We start from the raw sequence: 5,282 nt of genomic DNA on the forward strand, positions 1-5,282 counted from the left end.
TTTGCACTTCATGTATGCTTCTGTTCTTCATCCGTAATCCAGTGGTGTGGTGAACCTACCCACTACAGCACAATGTCATATTCTGCAATGTCTTAACTATGAACAATGTCAAATCATTCTACTATTATTTAAATTGTCTCTTTATTTGCCAATCTGAAATGGTATAAATTGACAGCACACTAACCATTGATACTTATGAGTTCTTGATCTGTAATCCAGTGGTGTCGTGAAGCTGCCAACTCCTTCACAATGTCATTTCCTGCCATGTCTTGACCTAAAAAATACCATATTGTGTTAATGCAATTTTGAACTGTGTCACTTTATTCGTCAGTAAGAAATGTGATGAATTGTCAGCACTAATACTTTTATGTGCAAAACCTGTCATCTGTCTGCTTGTTTATCTTTCAGAGTGAGGAAGATATAAGTGTTGAACAAGCGCAGTCTCATCATGTTGCTCAGCTGCTTGCGCTGCAGCTCCCCAGCAGGGCTAACCTTTCTTGAACTCTATTGAAGTGCTGTCGGTTTTGTATATTATTTTGTCGGCGTGTTTATTTGCATTGGTGGCGATCTTTGATGCCCCGTGTATGTAATCTGCTGTCTGCTTGTGCTTTATTATCAAAGTGGCGAACTTTGATGCCCAGTGGATGTAATATGCCGTAATTTCTTTATTGTATAGTCTAGGTTTTTTCTTATTCACGATGCTGTAGTTATTTTACTATATATATATCCTTTCTTCGCAGTAAACCGGCCAAACCGTAAAATTACGATACATAATCGGGTCGTCATGCAATCACGATGTAGGTTGGGCCTGAAACGTGCCGAACAGCTCACGGGCCGACAGCAGCCCGGAATGAACCCCGACCCATGATTGTGCGAATCAAATCACGGGCTTTTAATAGGCCAAAATTGTCTCGGTCCTTGCTTGGTCCAATTAGATATCGGCTGCGAGCAGGCCGGATGCAAACCAGGTCGTAGTTAGGCCCAACTATATGACGGGCTTTTAACAGGCCGAAATTAATATAGGGCTGAAATGTTAAACGGGCCCTTAACAGGCCAAAACTAATATCAGGCCGAATTACTAAGTGGGTCTTTAGCAAGTGGGCCCAAAAGCATAGTGTCTAGTTGACGGGCCGAATCTGATATGGGCCATAATTGAGCCCAAAGCCTCTTAAAGGGCCGGACCTGATCTGGGCCGTAATTTGGCCCAGAACATGGTAGGCTTTTAACGGGCCGGATCTCATATGGGCCACTATTAGGCTCGGAGCGTGGCAGGCCATTAATGGACCGGATCAAATATGGGCCGACATTTGGCCCAAAACATGGCAGCCAGTTAATGGGTCGGCCTACTAGGGTTCTCAAAATCTTGTGGGCCTACAGCTGGGCCGCCCCATTAATGTCAGCGAAATCTCGTGGGCCTTTAGCTGGGCCGACTCATTATGATCCGCAAGAATCTTGTGGGCCTTTACCTGGGCCGGCCCATTATGGCACACAAAAATCTTGTGGCCCTTTATCTAGGCCGGCCCATTATGGCCCGCAAAATCTTCTGGGCCTTTAGCTGGGCCAGCCCATTATGGTCCGCAAAATCTCGTGGGCCTTTAGCTGGTCCGGCCCATTATGGTCCGCAAAATCTTATGGGCCTTCAGTTGGGCCGGCCCGTTTAAACTTGATGGGCCGGTCATGTGTCAACATATCATAGGCGTGTCTCGCCCATTGGATGAGTGACACCTGTGCCAACGCGGACCTGACATGTGTCTCCTCCAGCCAATGATGATTTTACACATGGAAAATCCCCATTGGTCGGGGATGTTAACGGGTTATCGGATCCAAAACCCGACCTGATAGCTTAACGGTGTTCCGTTACGGTGGATGCCACGTGTCGGTCACCCTTGACGAAAGCACTTTTGTGACGCGCAATTTATCATCATGGAAGTGGACACTTCCGTGATGATAATTTTGGTAATGTCATGGAACACTTCTACGACAGCACAGGTATGACTATCTTGATTTTGTCATAAATTTGTCATGGATGTACATGCATGACAAAAAACGCGACCTACTGTGACAAAGACGTATCATCACGGAAGTGTATCTTTTTGTAGTGGTTGTTGATGCTGGATAGTCGCACATCGAGCGTAGGAGGTCTTCTAACTTGCGGATAATGCCCTTGAGTGCGATGATATGCTCCTTCAACAAAATATTTTCACGTGTGAGATACTTATTTTGTATACGAGCTAGCTCAATCATCTTGAAAGCTTCGATCTCAGTTGGGGTAAGGAGATTGTGATCAGGTTGAAGGATGTCCTATGTTGCCGGAACTTGGTCCTCCGTGGCTTCCTTGATCCCTTCATCCTTGTTGATCTCCATGGGTTCTTCCCTCTTCAGCTCTATCTTCATTAGCCAAGCATCATTTCCCTCATGGTTGGAGGAGGGAGACGACATAGTGCCTGGCCTTGACAACCTTGATAGGAAACAACTCGAAACAAAGACAAGACATATTTGCGTGATACGGGAGTCAAGACCCCCGGGAGATTATATAATGAATTTTTACCGACCAAAATACGTGTTGTGTACGAAAACGGAGTCCGGAGAGCACACGATGTGCCCACGAGGTAGGGGGCGCGCCCAGGGAGGTAGGGCGCGCCCTCCACCCTCGTGGAGCCCTCGTGTCCTTCCCGGACTGCTTCTTATTTTTCTAAATATTCCAAAACAGAGAAATATTGCCTGAAAAATTGTTTTGGAGTCGGTTTACTTGCCGTATGTAACGCCCCGAGACCGACGCTCTAGTAGACTTCCAGCTATTCCGAGTTTCGTCGTGTGATTTGTTTTATTTGTTGCATTCATCCTTGCATCATGTGCATTGCATCATGTCATCATGCCATCATATCATTAATTTTTAAAACCTCAACTAAATAAATTGTATGGATTTTTCGATCCATTTAAATCGAGGGAATTCACATGGTGATTCTCTTTAAAACATATCCTCTCGATATTTAGAGAGCTATAGTAAATATTTCATTTCTGGAAATCACCCATAACACATTTGCATTATTCTTCTACTCTTCTTTTATCCGACTCAACCTCCTATCCTGCTTTTTCGATCTTTTAGTAAAATTGAGTTGCAAATTTTACTTCTGCATTAATGTTCCAAATCTGCCCATAAATCACATCTGGTGCGTAGGGTCACCTCCTATAGTTTCAACCCATTTGGAGCTCATTTGAATGGGTTTCAAATTCAAACTTGCTGAGTTAAATCCAATGTGTGTGGATTTTACTTCCCTAAAAAAATCCTCTTCCCATTTTATTTAAATTCCTCATATTTTTATGAGACCGTGAAAACTATCCCCATGCCCAGATTCCACCCCTACCTTCTCTTTCTCTTCTTTCTCTTTTTCTGTTTTGTTGGTAAATGGAAAAAAGAATAGGAGAGAGAGAAGAGAAGCCCAGCCGGCCTCTTGGGCCTGTCTAACCAGGCCGGCCCATTTGCCTGGAGGTCCAGCCCACCTAACCCCTTCCTAACCCTAGCCTCGAAGGCCAGCCCAGCCTCTCTCCCTCGACTCCCTCCAGCGCCGCCGCAATGCTCGATCCCATCTCCTTCCTCTCGCTCGAAGCCCCTCCTCTCGATCCCTTTCCCCTTCGTTCTCCTCCTGGCGCCGCCACTCACAGGGAGAGAGAGGAGCAGAGCCCTCGCACCGCCCCTCCCCTATGCTTCTCCCGCATCGAGCGCGCGTCCCCGCCGGCTCCCGTCGCCCCTGCCTCGACGCCTGCTTCGCCTCCTTTGCCCTGTCGCGTCGTTCCTCAAGCTCCCGCGCCCTGTTTCTCCTCCCGCGCCGACGCCCTCCTTCGGCTGCTCACGCCTGCAGCTCCGTCCGCGAGCTCATGCAGCCATGGCCGCCACAGGAGCCTCGCGCCCGACCCCCTCGCTGAGGCCATGGATGTCCGCGGCCCCGCCTTCCTGCACCTCCACACGCCGCCCGCACACGCCACCAACCGCTGCTCCACTTCCATCGAGCTCAATCCCCTGCTGTCACTGGATCGCCAAGATGCAACCCCGACCCCGTCGGCCCCTTCCTCGTACAACGCTCAAGCCTTCATGCCCGAGGCCTTCGTCATCTCTCTGTGTTGCGCTGCGTGCGACCCTGTCAGCCACATGGTCGCCACCTCTGCAGCCTCCTGCTGCTGTTTCGTGCACCTTCGCTGCCGGTTGGCGTTGACGCAAGACCAACGGCTTCATCGTCATTCGCCTACATGCCCGAACCTCGAAGATCTCGTGGAACGCCAAGTACCACTATCCATCTCCGAGGATTCTCCAAGTACCGCACCGGACGCCAAGTTCATCTACGAAAAACGTGTACAACTACCGTCGCCGCGAACGACTACTTCCATGACGTCCCGTGAACGCCTACTTCCTCTACACCGCTCCGAAATCGAACCGCTCCAAAAACGCACGCTTCGAAGGTATAACCCCGAGACGACGACCGCGATGAGATGCCCTTGCATGTATGAGATGCACCGTTTGCACCGTGTTCGAATTGTCACTCGTTTTCCATGCCACTAACCCGTGGGAACCCGGTAGTCGGGAGCACCCCACCATCTCTAGCATGTTGCGCACATCCGCACGCCTCCTTTTGCACCGGTATCTCCATGAGTTACCGGGACCGGAATGTTGCCGTGGCACCATTTTTGTTTCGCCGCCGTGGCACCCTTTTTGTTCCGCCATGGTGACCAAATGCTTCATAACATGCTCTTGTCAACATTTTCATAAAAAAATTGCATAAAACTTGTATATGTCATCCGCATCATGATAACAAAATTTAAAATGTTTAAACTTGTTGTTGCATTAAATTGCTAAATGCATATGGGGATTTACCGGATTTGTTGTTTTTATATCCGGCCCCATTTAAATTGTTTAGATGGTATAGTTTATATTATGCTTCACCTCTTGCCATGTTTAACAACAGTTAATATTGTTGGGTAGCTTAAACGAGAGATAACTAAATGATTGATGTGGTGTTCCGTCAACATGCACCTCGTTGCATATTGAGCTCCACTTAACTTGTAGTATTGTTTGTTGCACTTTGCCATGCCATGCCTCATTAAACCGGACATGCATCATACTTGTTTGTGCATCATGACTTGTTTATGCTTGTGTGTTTACTATGTTGTTTGTTTCTTTCCGGGTTGCTTCTCTCGTTAGCTTCGGTTTCGTTCCGGAGTTGTGAGGATTTGTTCGTCTACGACCGTTTGTCTTCTTCTTGGATTCGTTCTTCTTCCTTGCGGGATCT

The sequence above is a fragment of the Triticum dicoccoides genome, chromosome 6A (genome assembly GCF_002162155.2).
Source record: "Triticum dicoccoides isolate Atlit2015 ecotype Zavitan chromosome 6A, WEW_v2.0, whole genome shotgun sequence".
In the NCBI taxonomy this organism is placed as follows: Eukaryota; Viridiplantae; Streptophyta; class Magnoliopsida; order Poales; family Poaceae; genus Triticum; species Triticum dicoccoides.